This window comes from Peromyscus maniculatus, chromosome 6 (genome assembly GCF_049852395.1).
Source record: "Peromyscus maniculatus bairdii isolate BWxNUB_F1_BW_parent chromosome 6, HU_Pman_BW_mat_3.1, whole genome shotgun sequence".
Taxonomy (NCBI): domain Eukaryota; kingdom Metazoa; phylum Chordata; class Mammalia; order Rodentia; family Cricetidae; genus Peromyscus; species Peromyscus maniculatus.
This window is the reverse complement of record NC_134857.1, coordinates 84,666,077-84,684,026: the sequence shown is the minus strand read 5'-3', so window position 1 is coordinate 84,684,026 and position 17,950 is coordinate 84,666,077. Positions and strand designations below refer to the sequence as shown.

At 42.9% G+C, this 17,950-nt stretch overlaps 1 long non-coding RNA gene across 1 annotated transcript; it reads right to left on the bottom strand.

Moving 5' to 3' along the window:
• Positions 1–2,586: 2,586 nt before the first annotated feature.
• On the bottom strand, positions 2,587–3,500 carry LOC121830492 (uncharacterized). The gene is made up of 2 exons (XR_013052278.1): positions 2,829–3,500; positions 2,587–2,739 (listed from the first exon to the last, which is right to left on the bottom strand). It is a non-coding gene; the product is annotated as an uncharacterized LOC121830492 (long non-coding RNA).
• Between the last annotated feature and the right edge of the window lie 14,450 nt (positions 3,501–17,950).

Here is a 17,950-nt window from a genome sequence, read left to right as displayed (position 1 = left end):
TGGGTGGTTGACCTGGATACAAATCCCGACGCCATTGTAGCACATGTACTTGGGCAAATCATTCCACCTCTCAAGGTCTTGATTTTCTCATGAGGAAAGTGAAGAGTGGATGTAGAAAAATCTAGCGAGATAACACAGGTGCAAAGGCCCAGTGCAATGACTTTGTTCTCAGTATATATAGGATATAGGATCAGTTAAAGGAGAAAAACCAGTCTTCTCTTTTCGATATGTGCTAAATTTTCCTCATGTCTCGGTTATACACTTATCTGACCACTCCTATATGGTAATTCTGTCCTAAGGTGCTGTGGAAGTCAAAGATTTGCTAATGATTCCTTTAGGTAGAGGTGATGCCTGCTACTTAACCGAGCACTTACTGTTGGCCAGGGAGGCATGTGCGCCAGTTCTTGGGACCTTGCAGTAATTCCACGAGGGACTCCAGCTCAGAGGGGGCAACTTCATCAAGATCACATGGTTCAGGGAGTTAGGAATCAAACTCAGCTTCCTGGAGCAAGTATCTCTATCGTCAGCGTTTAAGCTAGTCACCAGTTGCACCAAAGAAGCTGGAAGAAACAAAGTTTGCAACCAGGCCAAGATGCAGTTAGAGTTGGCGCCGTGGACACTCTCAGCCCTGGTTCTGGCTTTGCAGAAAAGAGCCCCCAGCGATGGCGCCCCTGATAGCCCAACATGACGGCTGCTGCTGGGCACCGAATGCTGAACTCTGTGACCGTGCAGCTGAACAGAACCCTCCAAAGGCAAGTGGGTCGTTACTAGAAAGTGATCGTATGAACTCCTATCTTCTGTCGATATATGCTTATGAGAAGTAATCAATGGGAAAAGAAAGTGCTGTGAATGGGCAGTTTTCCTTCCATGGGCTTCTGACAAACTACCTAGTCCTTTAGAGCAGTGTGATAAATAAGCAGCTTTGTGTCGTTTTATTTTCTTATTTTCCTTTCCGATCTCTGTGATCCATGAGCCTCCCAACGCCTATCCCATCCAAAGCATCAGTAATAAATCATAAATATTTATAACATTTAATCATGAAGCAGCCAAAGAACTAAAGAAGTGTTACATTATTCAGCAACTCATTAGGGCACCCTGCATGCTGATAACCCAGGGCTGAGGTCTGTGAATGGTTTCTTCCATCGCCCATTGTTTCTCCCTACCACTGGAAAGACATTCCTTCACGTTCACACGTGCACCTCCCTTATAGCAGGTGTGGACCGAAGTCAATTAGACAACAACATCCTTGGCATCCTAGAAATGTATAATTTATCAGTAAACAGTAACAAAGTGCATCTTCCGCGCCATCCCATGATAGAAAGAGAAGGGAAACCCGGAGTGGGGGTAGAGGTAGAAGAGAAGAAGACAATTACAGAGCCCTCCCGAGAGCCAGGCAATAATGGCTGGAACATCACATTTACATTATTAATGACTCCACTACATTTCCATCCCCACATTCGCTTTGTTTTATTACTTCTGAAGGGAGAATATTAGATCTCCTATTCAGTCTCCAGGAAACACTAACAACAAAAACCACACAAACATGAAACAATGGCTCCTTGAAGAGACAGAAGTCTCCTGCTGGGAGTGTTCCAGCAGGGTGTTCCCACTACTAGAGAGAGACAGAGACAGAGACAGAGAGATTTGTGTTACGGAGTGAGTTTTCAGCTTATTTTACTTTGAATATAAAGATCCAAGTTTGGACCAGGCACATACCTTTAATTCCAGCACTTGGGGGACAGAGGCAGGCAGATCTCTGTGAGTTCGAGGCCAGCCTGGTCTACAGAGTGAGTTCCAGAACAGCCAAGGCTACACAGAGAATCCCTGTCTCAAAAAGCCAAAATCATGATGATGATGATGATGATGATGATGATGATGATGATGATAGTAAAAGATCCAAGGTAAATTTTAGCATACCAAGTAGCGGCTTTCATTGTAACGTTGTGCATATATATCATGACTCCATCCCTCCTCCCTCTCCCTTGCTGGTCCCTTCCCTCTCTGACAAACGTCCTCCAGCTTTCAGGTCACATATATTCTATTGTTCTCATTTGCCCCACCCCCTTTATATTCCTCTTCCATCACAAGCATCTCCTTTCTGCTTTCATGCCCTGCATATGTGTATGTGTTTATGCACACACACATTTATATGCACACACACACATGCAAGTATACACAGATTTAAATCTAGGTTCTGCATATGAGGGAAAACATGTCACACTTGTCTTTCTGAGGCTTCATTTGCCTATGATCATGCCCAGTTCCATCCACTTTCCAGCATGTGTCATGATTTCATTCCTCTTCGAGGCTGAATAAAATTCCATTGTGTACACATCACATTCTCTTCCTCTGTTCCTTTGTTGACGAGCATCTAGCCTGGTTCTCTGTCTTGGCTCTCATGACTAATGCAGCAATAAACATGAACGTGCCTCTGCCTCTGTGGCACGCTGACTCGGTGCACCAGGTGGATGCCAGCCTAGCAGCGGTGTGTCTGAGTCATATGGCAGCTCTATTTTTAGTTCTTCGAGGAACTGGCATACTAACTTCCATGGTGATAAACCAGATCACATGCCCATTATGGTTTTTGTTTGTTTGTTTATTTTTTATTTTATGTTTCAGATAAGGTCTCACTATGTTGCCCAGTACGGACTCTCTAGTGGTCTTCTTCCAGTCTCAGCTTCCTGAGCAGTTTGGACTGCAGTGGATACCACTACATGCAGCGGGGATTTGAGGGATTTTCTGTGAGAAAACATAACATTCTCTCAGGAGACAAAAATCCAACCTTCATCTTCCTTCTGCACCAGAAATGTAAAGGTTGGACTACTCACTTTCCCAAGCTCTCTCGGTGGGAGAGCGGTCATGTGACCCAGTTCCGTCCAATGAGATGAGAGAAGAAGGCTCTTTGGAGGACTCGGGGGGGGGGGGGGGGGGGGGGGGAATGCTTTCTTGAAAAGGTTGTTGAAGAGATAGCTAGGCTCCCTGGAAGTCTCATGCACTGCTGGTGCGATTGAAAAATGATGTTGCTTCTTTGTCTTTCCTTTCTTTTTAAAATTGCGTTTATGTATTTAATTTTTATTACTTTTTTACAGTTTCACATGCATCCCGTTTGCATACTGACCACTCTCGCCTCCCACTTCCCTACCGCCCCTGAATTCTACCCTCACCGTTCTTCACTGCTCATGTCTATGTTGTTTTGGGACCCGCCGAGATTACCCGGGGCCATCTGTGTGACTGTGGGTTTGAAACTATCCGTGATAGCTTGGTGGGTTCAGCAGTAAGCATGCCACTAAAGACAATGATCCCCTCTCCCAGAATCTATCGATAGGCATAGTTTAGAGGTGAAGGGGAGGGCCCCACGAGCCCCTCCTGTTAGGATTCTGCCACTCCTCCAGCTGCATGAGCGCACATGCGCAGTTCAGTAGCTAAGTAAGGGGTCTTATGTCATCCGTGTGCTGCGTGATCTCACAATGCGTGCAGCACTGTCACACAATCAGTGCACACATGGCATAGCTCCGTAAGTCCACCTGCACATGTGCAGGAGAATCCTTAAAAAGCCAGACATAGACTCCTCCTCTGTCTCCTCTGCTCCTCCTCCTCCTCTCTCTGTCTCTCTGTCTCTCTGTCTCTCTCCCTCCCTCCCCTCTCTCTCTGCACGTGTGTCTCCCCAGGCCTGGTTACCCTCTTCTGTCCCCCTCCCACTAATAAAGCTCTGATACTGGGTTTTGTCGTGTCTCATGACCTTTTTGTCTAGTAACAGCGCCGCTTATTATTTTTTAAAACCAATACCTTCCACTTCTCCAAATGGCTGTTGATGGGGCTGGTCTTGTGTTGGCCCAGAGCTGGTCACTACAGTTGATGTGGGCTAATGATTATAGTAGTTTTATGATGTCTAGGGAACAGTGTTGCACATTGCACTTCAACCTATCTTACATACTTTCTACCCCCTCACATTTATTTTCATTTATTTATTTAATTTATTTTTATTTGTGTGTGTGTGTGTGTGTGTGTGTGTGTGTGTGTGTGTGTGTGTGTGTGTAAATCAGAGAACAGCTTGTAATCAGCTCTCTCTTTCCACCATATGGGACCTGGGGATTAAACTCGTTATCAGTGTTCCTGGCAAGCACCTTTGCCTAAAGTGCCATCTCTCCAGCCCACGGCACTCTTTGGACAAGCTTGACAGTTCCTCAAAATACCAAAACAGAGTTACCATACAGCTGAGCAACTCCTAGCTATATCCAAGAAACAGGAAAGCCTATTTCTATATAAAAGCTCAAACATAAATACAGCAGCATTATTCTTAACAGCCAAAGAGTGGAAATAGCCCAAATGTCCATATACCAATGGGTTATAGCCATACAATGAAGCTATAAAAAGGACTGAATTACTAAAATTCCCATTTAGTGGATGAATGGTGACAATATTGTGCTAGGTGAAGCCAGAGACAAAGGCCACATATTATTAATCCAATTTACCAAAAGTGCCAGAAAAAGCAACTCATAGTACCAGAATTTGGGGATGGAGGAGGGATGGTTACTGAGGGCTGATAGGTAGATTTTATTTGAGGATAATAGAATTAGATAATGGTGAGGACTCACTGAAAACCATTGGAATATATGTTTTAAATGAATGCATTGTGATGGTATATAGTTATATCTATTTTAAACAAAGAGAGACTCAATGGGCACAGGCGTAAGGCCTCTTGCCTGTTGTCCCTCACTATGACCTTCTCTTCCTTCCTGGAACGCAGACCGGAGGTCAGGATGCATCGCAGCCATGTTATGATCGAGAGAACAAAAGCCATTTGCCAAGGAGGATGAGCAGTTTCCAGGCCCCAAAGCTTCTTCCTGTTTAAGATGTTATGGATTGTCTGAGTCTGGCAGCTTCCTGTTTAAGATGTTGCAGGTTCTCTGAGTCTGGCAGCCGGATGCAATCCTGACTAATATACCTCCCAACTTTGAAGTTTTTTGAAAAGCCAATTACTGTTAAAATGGAAAAGAATGGAGTTCTGAATTGTACTATCTGGAGAAGGGTAAAACATTAGATCAGAAAGTGCCATTTTCAGAGGATTCTCCATTTATAGGGCTGTTTAGTGATTGTGTTGGAGCAAAAAGTGGCTCACGTCTTAAGCTTATTCTGCTGCATTATGACACAGTAATGAAATGTGAAATATATTCCGGCCATCTTTAAGAAAAACACAATAAATATGAATAAGCTCCGCAATTACTATTTCATTAAACCACTCTCTGCAGTCAAAAGTGCAAAGTCTACTTTTGGATTTTTTCCAAAAATGCCTGAAAGAAAAACTCATCATGGTAGATCCTCATTAGATCTCTAAGTAAGACTGAAGACATTTAAAAACTGCAATTTGTTAAGTAATAAATAGCCATAATCTGAGTATAAGGGAAGCCATTCTGGATGAAGAAAGCATGAAGTATGTTGACATTCATAGTCTTCTCTGAGATATTAGCAGGTCTCATTGCCGCTTTAAAGCAAACTTTCTGAAATTTGTACCTATATTTTTTCCATCCAGTTTCACGTGTTTTTTCTTAACAGACAGACATCTTTACACTGTCACCCCCTCCCTGCTGAAAAGGAGAAATAGCTTGGTGGATAAAGGTGCTTGCCACCCAAGCCTGGAGACCAAAGTTCAATTCCCGGAATCTACCTGAAGGTAGGAAGAGAGCGCCGACTCCACAGAGATGTCCTCTGATCTCCACACATTGCCACGGCATGTGCCCCCAACACATTATAGCCCCCCCCACTAAATTTTAAAAATGAATATCCTTCAGTTACTGATCCCCCCCCCCCCCCGCACTGGCCCAACATTATAAAACTCCAGGATTACAAATTTTGATGTTGTTAAATGAATGTATAGTGGTTAGATTTACTTGTCAGCTCTAGAAAATTGAAATACAGTTTGATTTTTACGCATGATCATTCTTGGACAGACTTCATTCATGTGGAAGGAAGGGTGGTCACAATGTCTTCCACTCATTAGGCATTTTAAATTACCAAAGATTTTGTTCAAAGACTGAAAAATCAAATTAACCACATAATTGTCTGAGCAAATAACAGACAAATATGTGATGGATTTTTTTTTAAATGGAGGTGCATTCAATAATAACACCAATTCAAGTACGTACAGACTCAGGCACTTGTCCCTTACTAACAATTTTGGGATGAGAAGAAGACGGACACACTTGACTTCTGTTAGTGCCTGTTTCTATGGCTGTGTAGAAGACTCACTATTAAAAAACTGGACGGTTTCTCACGGGCCACATCTTAAACAATATGCTTCCTGGCTCATTTGATTTCAGATCCCATCGGTGTATCATTCCCAGTCATATAAAGAATATGTGTGTGTGTGTGTGTGTGTGTGTGTGTGTGTGTGTGTGTGTGTGTACAAAGTGTAAAGAATCAGAGAAATTTAAAGAGTCATCGTTTGACATGACCGGTATTCTTCTTTCATCTTTCTGACTGTGGAAACAGTTCTCTGGCTTTCTTCTGTAACTTTTTTTGGATAGTATTCAGTAGAGAGGCCACGTTTGAGATAAACCTCTAAAACTATGGCCATTAATTTTACAAGGAACAAAACTCTAATTCCAAAGACTTACAATTTCTATACTTACTATGAGTGATCATTAGATTAAATTCTAACATTTTGGCAACCAACCCTAGGCAGTTACATGACAAGGAGCCCAACAGGTCAGCTGAGGATATTAGCAAGTCAGGGCTGGGGGTTTCCATCAAGCTCTGGCTGGCTCTCTCAAGCTGATACTGGAAGAGAGAACTGCTGTCACAGAAGGGATAGTGGAAGCAAGGTAGCTCGCCATTTGTGGCAACATACGAGAGCATACCTCCTGAGTATAGGGAGGGGACATATGGAATGCCTCTAAAGCTTGAAATATTATACGTTTTAGGGAGGGAAAAGAGAAAATAAATATGTCTAGCTCTAGCGGCATCTTTGCTGATGAAAATAATCACAATAATTAGTCACTGCATCAAAAACGCATTGTGGAGAGCCGCTCAGCCGGAACAATTACTTTCTCCACCCCACTGGCCTTTCAAATCTCACAGTCACATTCCACAGTCATCCCACACACAGAAATCTCTGCTACTTCAAGAGATCAGTTGTGACGCATGTTTCTATGCTAAGTTTATAAATATACACAGATGTGGTCACAGGAGAGTCTCGAGGTTCACATCTAAATGCTACGGCTACCTAAAATAGTTGTGTTTCTATTACATACTCCTTAATGAGCGTGCTGTGTCTCCATGTCCTTATTCTCTCGTGGTGTGTTTGTAACCCCTAGGAGCTGTGAAGACGCTGTGAAGAAGGCTCCTCCAGGCACTGGATAAATGTGCCTCTTCCTGAAACCTAGAAAGCCAGGGACTTCCGGGCTTGTAGTAGGCATCAGACCTGATACCCAAGGACAGAATGCTGCCCACTTCCTCTTTGCAGCCTCCAGGTCTTACACAGCCTAGATCCCGAGTCAAACCTGAGAGATGCTAATGACCAATTTCTCCACACTCCTTAGACTGAAAGGTCGGTAAAGTGATATTAACGACACCAAGGATGATAATGGTTACTTTAATGGCAAGTCGAACTTTAATATTTTAAAGAAATTACTTTCACATTGAGATTATTAAGATGTAGGGCTACATTAAGGAATTGAACTGCTATGAACATCTGAAAGGAATCAACGGCTCAGAAGAAAAAAAAAATCACCCTTGGCAAATGCCATTTGCTTCCAGATTCTTTTCTCATTGGTTATTGGGCATTATCACGAGCATCAGTTCTCACGAGAAGGCTTCACATAGATGGACTCTTGCTTGATATATAGCCTAGGATGACTTTGCACTTCTGACCCCCCTATATGGAATTATAGTCCTGGGATTACAAGCGTGCACCATCATGGCAAGTTTACAAGTTGCTGGGAACTGAACCCAGGACTTCATGAATGCGAAACAAGCTCTCTGGTAACCTGAGCTCCACACATGGGGGACACTAAGGCAGATTGTCTTATTGGGTAAGAGGTTTATTAGAAGAATTACTAATGCCATGGACAGACAGGCAGGTGGCATGTTGGGGCCTTTGGAGAGATTCAGGCTCTCTCAGGCAGAGTTGGGGGATCTCTTCTTATAGGTCTCAGGGGAAAAGGGAGATTTTATGCCACATATTTGAGGAAGAGGGGTACATGCAGTTGAGGTGTACCCTTTAGAGCCATAAGTAGCTCTCTGATGTCCTGGAGTCTGGCAGCCTGAGCCTGTAAACTTCCTTGGGGAAAAGACAATGGTGGAATCCAGGCCCCTGGGGAGTCTCTTAGGGGTTTAGAGCCTCACAGACAGGCTCTGGGTAGGAAGCATGTCACTTCATGGAGGCTCAGGAAAACTGAAAGCCAAAGGCCGCTGCTGGTTGGTGGGCATGTAAAAAAGACTCTCTAAGATTCCTGCTACATCTGGTTAAGCTTCAGGCTTTCAAGCAGCAGTTCAGCTGAGAGCCACTGGGATGAGGACACAAAAGCTTCCAGTCTGAGGAAACAAGACCAGCTGAGAAGCTGGCCAGGTGAGGTTAGCTGTGGCTTGTTCTGTCTCTCTGACCTTCCAGCATTTCATCCCAATAACTGGCCTCAGGTTTGATTTTATTAATAAGACTCTCTAAGATTCCTGCTACACATGGTCTGGCCAGCCTATAGCCCTGAACCTAAGAGAAAGAATGGCAGAAACAGGAAGCAATAAAATTGCCACTAAGCATCACGTCCGGATTTGGTGTGGAGGCTGCTGGGCTGGGAGCCCTGCTCTGCCATCTTCAAAGGGAGTTCACCTCTTGCATCTCTGAAAAGACATGAGTAATGGCATTCTTGCTGCGGCTTCTCTCTGGTCACAGTTCTTTACCACATACCTTTTGAAGGTATGCATGTGTGGACAAAGATGTAGCTATTGGCCTGAGGATGCGTGTGTGAAAAAAAATTCCATCTTCCCAATCCTGCATGGAAGAGCCTTTCTAACAACTCAGCTTCTCAGACATGTGTAAAATCTCTTAGCTGGAGAATACCATCCATTAAATTGCTCAAGGTCCTTTTTCAAAAACTCCTTGTGACAATTATTTTCAGAGCTCCGGGTCAGGAAAAGTTTGTCTTTCTTGAAAAATTGGCCTGTCTTTTTCCTACTAACAGATGGAAAGTAAGGGAACACATCACAATTCCCTTTTTGCCTCGGTTACTGGGAAGCCTGAGTATAAATGCTATCACTTTTTTTTCCTCCTTGTTTTTGCTTACATAAAAATTTCATCCTCCTTCCCTGTCCTAATTTTACCTAGACTTTATCTGATAAACTGACCTTATCCAAACCCCAAATTTGCAAGGTTTATTGCAAATTAAAAATAACAGTGTTAAAAAAAAAAAAAAGAATAACAGTGTTTACCCACTGGCTGTCTTGAAGTTCACATGTGTAGTTTGTGGTGCAGACCGCTTGCCCTTCTAACAGTGCCTGCCGAGGTCAGTCTCCACCTCCCAGTGAGACGAGGAAGCACAGTTCCCGCGGGTCTCAGGATTCAGAGGCTCCTGTGAGGGAAAAGCAACACACTTGTTGATAAGGATGTGTGTTCTTGGGTTTGCCTTTCTGTTTTTAATTTATGGGATAAAAAGCACATTTGCTTGATTAAAGTTTTCATTTTATCAGTAATAACCAAGTTACACACTATTTTTCTGCATTTGAGAGTGGACTCGACTTCTCCCAGTTGTCATATGTATCATGTCCGTAAGTCTTTATTTTCTGGGATTTTAAGACTTCAAATATTCTGTTTCTACCCAAATATAGTTGGGGGAAGCACCATACATTTTAGTGATTTGGTGTCCCTAGTATATCTCACGAAAAGATGAGAACAAAAGTCTCAGGTCAAGCTCTGTATCTTACTTAGAACTTAGAAAATTTGCCCATCACCTGTTCAACAAGAGGGAAATCATGCCTAGTCCTGAAAACCTAGCTGACTGCTCAGTGCCAGTGATGCCATGGTTACTGGAGGGGAGTCTACAATCACTAACTTACCAACCCAGCACAATCCCTCACAACAGTCTGTAAACATCTGTCCTTATACCCAGAGATACATGTGGTCTCAACTCCTCATCAAGGAAACTTCTCTTTAGAGCACACAGAGACCTCTATGGAAAGCCACAACCAGTCAAAACACAGAGTGATGGAGCCTGGTCCTAATGGATACATCTCAGGGAACATTGAGGCAAAGGGACAGAAAGATTGCAAGAGCCAGAGGATCAGGGTTTGTTGTGAGATTGTGTCTCCTAGTAACATCAAAAGCTACACTGTAGGTAGAGTTTTCCTGCCTTGCCCACAGTCAGAACAAATCTCTGTCACCCGCCAGTCCCACAGCCGCTCAGACCCAACCAAGTAAACACAGAGACTTATATTGCTTACAGACTGTATGGCCGCAGCAGGCTTCTTGCTAACTGCTCTTATAGCTTAAATTAATCCATTTCCATAAATCTATACCTTGCCATGTGGCTCGTGGCTTACCAGCATCTTCACATGCTGCTTGTCCTGGTGGCGACTGGCAGTGACTCCTTCTGCCTTCCGTTCTTTCTTTTCTCCTCTCTGTTAGTCCCGCCTATACTTCCTGCCTAGCCACTGACCAATCAGTGTTTTACTTATTGACCAATCAGAGCAACACATTTGCCATACAGAACATCCCACAGCACTACACCCATAAAGTCTCACCGACATGACTGCCCAAATATAAACCGAACAAGGATGATACCAATGGACATGTTAAAGTGGGCAGGGAAAAAGCTCATGAGGCCTGAACTCTACCCAAAGAACCATGGGCAACTGAGGAAAGCTGGGAGCAGAAGAGATGGTCTTCCCCAGGAAAAGGCATAGCAATTGGCTCTCCAATATGAAATTGTGGTGATAATGTGTTCCCCAATATATCATGCACCCTAATAAATTTATCTGGGGTCAGAGAACAGAACTGCCACTAGATATAGAGGCCAGAAAATGGTGGCACACACGCCTTTAATCCTGTCACTTGGGAGGCAGAGATCCATCCAGATCTCTGTGAGTTTAAAGCAAGAAACACTGGAAACACCAAGGCATGGTGACTCACGTCTTTAATCACAGGAAGTGATGGCAGAAAGCAGAAAGGTACATAAGGCGTGAGGACCAGGAACTAGAACCTGGTTAAGTTTTTAGGCTTTTGAATAGCACAGTTCAGCTGAGAGGCATCCAGTCTGAGGAAACAGGATCAGCTGAGGAATTGGCAAGGTGAGGTGGCTGTGGCTTGTTCTGCTTCTCTGATCTTCCAGCATTGACCCCAGTACCTGGCTTCAGGTTTGATTTTATTAATAAGAACTTTTAAGATTCATGCTACACTAAATGAGTAGCCCTGAAAACATACATACGAGTAACATTACACAGACTGAGCAGGTTGTATTTAGGAATGTATGTGAATAAAAAAAGAGGCCATGAATTCAAAGAAGAGTAGGGAGAGGTATATGGGAGGATTTGGAAGGAGGAAGAGGGAGAAATGTTGTAATTATTTTATAGTCTCAAAAAGAAAAAAAAATTTTGCCCATCAGAACCTTACATTTTATTATTATTATTATTATTATTGTTATTATTATAGTTTCATAATTCATAGTTTCTGTTGCTATGTTAAAATATAACAAAAGACAACTTGGGGGAGAAAGGGTTTAGTTGGCTTATAATTCCAGGAAAAATGAACGCATATGTGCTCACCTGCTTGCTTGTGCTCAGCTCAGTTTCTCCACTCTTACATAGTTTGGAAGCCTGGGCCTAGGGAATGGTGCTGCCCACAGCAGGCTGGGTCTTCCCATATCAGTTAAGACAAGCATCCCACAGGCCAACACAATATAGACAATCTCTCACTAAGACTCTCTTCCTGGGAGATTCTAGTTTGTGTCAGGTTGACAAAACTCTCATAAATGTGCTAGGTTAGTAGTAGAATCTTAGTATTCAGATGCTGACTCTCAACATTTTCTTACGAAGACTGTTATTGAACAATGACCACATTTTTCCTTGGACATAGAATTGTTCCAAGGAAGTTTACAGTCCAATATAATGCAAGGTGATTTAGATTGGTAATCATCATCTATGTGCTATCCATTTGTAATCAACCCATCCCCAATCATGATCTTAAGATAATTTGGTCTTGGGGCTGGAGAGATGGCTCAGTGGTTAAGAGCACTGGTTGCTCTTCCAGAGGACCTGGGTTCAATTCCTAGCACTCACATGGCAATTCACAACCGTCTGAAACTCCAGCTCCAGGGGATATGACACTTTCACACTAATGCACATAAAATAAATTTTAAAAAAGATAATTTGGTCTAGTCAGCTGTGCGCGCGCGCGCGCACGCACACACACACACACACACACACACACACACACACACACACACTCACACACACATACTTGCATTTTATAGGTGGGAAAACCTAGGAGCTCAGAGTTTTCCAAGGTTGCTTGGGAAAGTTTCATAACTCCTTCACCAGCATCCTATTTCTCCTAGGTTAAAAAGCACACGGTGGTGTTTGTATTATGGCTTGCTGTGCAGCCCAGAGTGGTTACATAGATTAATCGGTCTTAAGTGATTCAGAAGCACTGAGTAAACATGGGTGTGTATACACAAATGAACAGTCACATACCAAACAGCTTCCAGCCCTAGATATATTTGAAGAAGGGTGCTCTAGGAAGAATTTTAAAAAGCTCAGCTCCAGAAGTACGAGTTTATGCAACAGTCTTATTAATATTCTACCAAACTATTTAAAATTGATGAGAACACTACATTGTATCAAAAGTCCAGAGGAGAGTAATGATTCTTTTTAACTATCAGTGCTGTCCAAATGCTGGGTCCAGGCAGCTCCTAAAGCAGGCAGTAACTGTTTCAGGATTTCTGCATAATCATTAATGTATTCGTAAAAAGAACACAAAATAGAGAGGAGTGAGACCGCCAAGCAGGTAACCATAGTGATCATTATGGGAGCAAAGAGCCACAGGAGGAATAGGTTTGGGGGATTTTTCTTTCCTTGTCTTTAAATTATCTGAACCATTGTTTCTGAACTACTTTTTAAAAAAAATATAAATAAGATAAGATAAATACAGATGCCAACAATGTAAAGAATTACAATACAAAAAAAAGGAGCCAGGTGGTGGTGGCACACACCTTTAATCCCAGCACTCAGGAGGCAGAGCCAGATGGATCTCTGTGAGTTCGAGGCCAGCCTGATCTACAGAGCGAGATCCAGGACAGGCACCAAAACTACACAGAGAAACCCTGTCTCAAAAAACCAAAAATTAAAAAAAAAAAAGGATCTAGGAGCTGGCCCACAGTGATGCCCAACTGTAATCTCAGCACTCTGAAGGTTGAGATCAGAGGACTATGAGTTCCAGGCCACTCTGGGATACATAGTAAGGTTCTGTCTCAAAAAAACAAAGAAAAACAAAAAGAAACAGATTCCTCATCCTTGATCCTGATGATACCACATTTTTTCAAAACAATAGTCCAAATGATGCTTTTGTTGATGGAGGCAGCTGGGAAAGACCACTGTCCGGAAAGCGCCCTGATAGGTATGGGCTCCCCAGGATACGTAGGACCGGTACTATTGCTCCTTGTCCACTTCCCTCTCTTCTCCTTCCTTTCTTGGGGAGTCTTGAACCCATTGCTAAGAGAGCACCCTGAAGTCTCCGAAGAATCTCTGCTTTTGCCAGCCCTAGTTTGCTTCAGCTTTTATGTAAGAAGAACCGAGGATTATTTGCATTGCAAATTCCAGTGGTTTGCATGGTAGAAGGAAGCCCAGACTGCCTTTTGTTAGATAATTAAGAGTGGTTTGTATCTTGTACAAACATTCTTCTTGTTCACTAAGAGAAATGTAGTGGGATATGCAGATGTGGAATTCCTTCAGGAGAAACCCAGAAGGGACAGGGACAGAACCTGAGAGGTCTAGGTTGGAGTTAAGTAGAACTGTTCTGTAATGAGTCCAAGAGTAAACATGTTAGTGCTTGCAGAATCTAGGTATGGTCTTTGTTGTAATGATCCAACTCTATCAAAGCGGTCGTGCCAAAGCAGCCACAAGAAAGTGTGATTGCATTTCAGTAAAACTTCACTGATAAAAAACTAACAGCATGCCAGGTTTGGCCAATTTGGCCCATGTTCTAGAGCAGTGGTTCTCCACCTAATGCTACGACCCTTTAATACAGTTTCTCATGCTGTAGTGATTCCCCAGCCATAAAATTACTTTCGTTGCTCCTTCATAACTGCACTTTTGCCACTGCTATGAGTCATAACGTAAACCATCTGTGTTTTCTGGTGGTCTTAGGTGACTCCTGTGAAAGTGTTGTCCAACCCGCTAAGGGGTCGAAAACCACCATTCTAGAGTTTAGACCAGACTCTTTCCAATACAGAGACCCCTTCAGGACTCAGACCGTCCTATATCTGGGCAGCTTTTCTTGTATGTTCTACACTGTGTTTCCTTGAAATTCTTACCCTGCTCCCTCCACCATCTCCAATCTGGACCATGACAGAAGCATCCTCCCTGGTCTCTCTGGTTCTACCTTGCCCTTTCTACCATATATTTCTATGTGGCAGGCCACCCTCACCCATGAGTCATTCTTATAAAGTATAAACAAAATCAGATCACTCTCCAGTTTGTTTTGCCTAGTGTTCAGAATGAACCAAATGTTTTACCTTGACGTCTCTGCACTACACCCTGTCCCCATTGTCTCTCTAACCTCTTTACCTGCCACTCTTTGGCCACACAAACGTCTCAGTGTTTTCCAAACAACTATGTGTGTTCCCACCTCGGGGCCTTTGCACTGGATTTCATTTCTGCTTCCAGGCATCTGCAGGACTTGCTCTCTCCCTTCTTTCAGGTTTCTGCTTAGCTGTCACCATTTCAGGGACGACTCCTCCAACTGCTTTACCTGTCACACTCCATGCCTTGTTTTATAGATATTTTTACTCTGATTTACTTTATTTCATATCATCCAGCACTATCGTTATAAATATATGTATGTAATTCTTTTTATCATTTGCTCCCAAACATGCCAGTTTTACAGCATACGAATTTATGTGCCTTGTTCACTTGTAGTTCCTATGCCGTGGGCAGCGGCTTGTGTATATCAGGTACTCAATATTTGTTGGATACATGATGAATGTGACTGTCCTTTGCAGCTTCTGAACATATACTCAGTCTTCCGTGTGACAACCCTTCTGTTCACACAGGCAATCTCTTCATTCCTCCCAGGTCTTCCAGTATGCAGGGGCACGTCACATTCACACCTGTGTCATTCCAAATTATTCCCGTAGGTCTCATACCCCTTACGTTTTTATTTCACCTCCGCCTATCCATCAGCTTACACCTGCTGTAACCACTCTGTTTCTCTTTAGGGACCTTTGTTTCCTGGAGTTTGCCCAGGCCCTAGTGAAAATAAATAAAATACTCCAATGTATGGACATTTGTTATTCGTGTTAGCTGCTCGGCATCAGAATCTCTCTTTGTGATTGAGGAGTCCCCACTTTGTGAGAGGGAGCTCTGTATTCAGCACTGAATCCACCTCTTCCTCTGCTCCCTGTCCCAGCCACCTGTGCAGCAAGAGTGCTGGCATGTGCTCTGGGCACCATCAACTAGGTGCTCTGTCTAAACCTTACAACGGAAGCCACTGTGGCTAGGAAGCAGCCACTGCCCCATGCAGCAGTGGGGATAGTGTCTTAGCTTCTCTGTTGCTTTGATAAAACACCACTACCAAAAGCAACTTGGGGAGGAAGGGGCCTATGTCCTCTTATAGTTTATAGTCTATTATGAAGGAAACTCAGGGCAGGACCTCAAGGCAGGAACCTGGAGGCAGGAATTGAAGCAGAGAGCCTAGAGGACCACTACTGGCTGGCTCGCTCCTCATGGCTTACTCAGCCTGCTTTTTTATCCAAGCCAGCATCACTTGCCCAGGGGCAGCAGCACCCACAGTGGGCCAAACCCTCTAACATCAACTATTAATCAAGAAAGTGCCTGACAGGCTTGCCTACTGGCCAGTCTGATGGGGGCATTGTCTCAGTTGAGGCTCCCTCTTCCTAGATGACCCTCACTTTTGTTAACACTCAATAAATATTTCTCAGTTGAATGCACACAGATGATTTTTGTTTTAAGGAATCAGGAGGAAGTGTGATTCCATAGCCTCTTGGGAAAGATGCCTTTACCTCAGCCTTGTTGGTCCCAGCACTAGGCTTAGTGGGCCATGTTGGTCCCAGCCAGTTTGGGGTGGTGTCATATCTTTACTGTTCTCGTGGTCTCAGGATGGCCTGCTAGAATACTGCACTGTGTTATCAACCTCCAGCAGTTGCTGGTTGTTTTGTTTTGTTTTTTCTTTTTTTTCCCCAGCTTCTTTTTCTTTGCCTACCTAGCCTACTTCAATTTTCCCCTCAGAGATTCTCTTAATCTGAGGGGATGGAAGAGAGGCAAAAATATGTTTTCCACAGTCAATTCCACCTGCCATTGGGCGTGTGGACCCTGTCTATCATGGGGAAGTGGATTCCTGGCTGTTTTCAAGGGAGACTAGGGCAGAGCAGGAGGTCCCAAAGTTGAGAGTAGGCTGGAAATATTTCAGGATCTTCATCTAGCATAGAACTGAAATTTTTGAGAAAGTTGAAAATGTGGGACCCAAATAGAAAGTGAATACTAATGGCTACCAAGTGCCCCAAGAATGGTAAGAACAGGTCAAACTAGGCAACTGTTGTCCAAATGGTGCTTAGGTCTGGTAGAGATAGTATTTTTGTCTACATCAGCTTGATGAAAACTCAAGGTTTTGACCAGCAAAGTTGTAGGAAAGCAAAAAGTTACACTACGCTGAAATTGTGAATTGCTGCAAACATTTTTACATTTGATCTTAACTAAAAGGCTGAGAAGCAATTGCTGCAAACATTTTTAAATTCGAAGTTTGATACAGTTTAAGACGTAGGGATTCATCTCACACAAGTACACTAATTCTAACATGTTCTTTGCAGTATTGTTTATAATAGCAAATTATTGAAAGGGAGTTAAATGTCAATCTATAGAGAGCTAGTTAGATATATTTTGATTTTTTATGAACTAGAGATATATGCATTGACATGGAAAGGTGTCCAAGACCCAGAATAGCCAGATATAAATAGTGCCTCGTGCTAGCTCGCAAAAGACTCATGAGATTTTTTTTTTTAATTCAGAAAGATATATTCAAGAAAGTTTCCACGGTGATTGCTCTAAGGGAGGGGGAAGCATTTGTAGTTGGTAGAAGGAGAAAGATTGCTTTTTGTTGTTGTTGTTTGTTTTCTATTCATGCCTTTTTATACGATTTGCTTTTTCCTCATATGCAAAATTAGTTATATTTTTTAAAACAAAAAATTAAATGAAATTGGGCATTTTTATTAATCAAGTAAGTGTTTTTGTTTTATTTAGTTGCTTTTAATAATAATACATTACAAGAAATATATTTCAAAATAGGTAAGCCCATATCGCTTAGTGGCTTTATTAATTGTCACAATCCTTTTGGAAAGAGATTTGATACTATGTGACAAAAGTATATACATATTAATTTATTTTGATACTATAAAATTGTTTTGTGTGTGTGAGAGAGAGGGAGGAGTGGAGAGAGAGAGAGAGAGAGAGAGAGAGAGAGAGAGAGAGAGGAAGCTGCGTGTGTGGTGTATGCACATGCGCACGGGAGGTCACATACACCCAGAGGCCATCGGAGAACACTGGGTATCTTGCTCTATTGTTCTCTGCCTTATTCCCTTGAGACAGGCTCTCTCACTGAACCTAGAGCTGGGCTGCCATCCAGGAAGTCTCAGCCATCCTCCTGCCTCCACTCCCCACAGTGCTGGAGTTATTGGCACAGGAAGCCAGGCATGGCTTTTTGAAAAAGTTACATTTTATTTATTTGTTTGTTTAT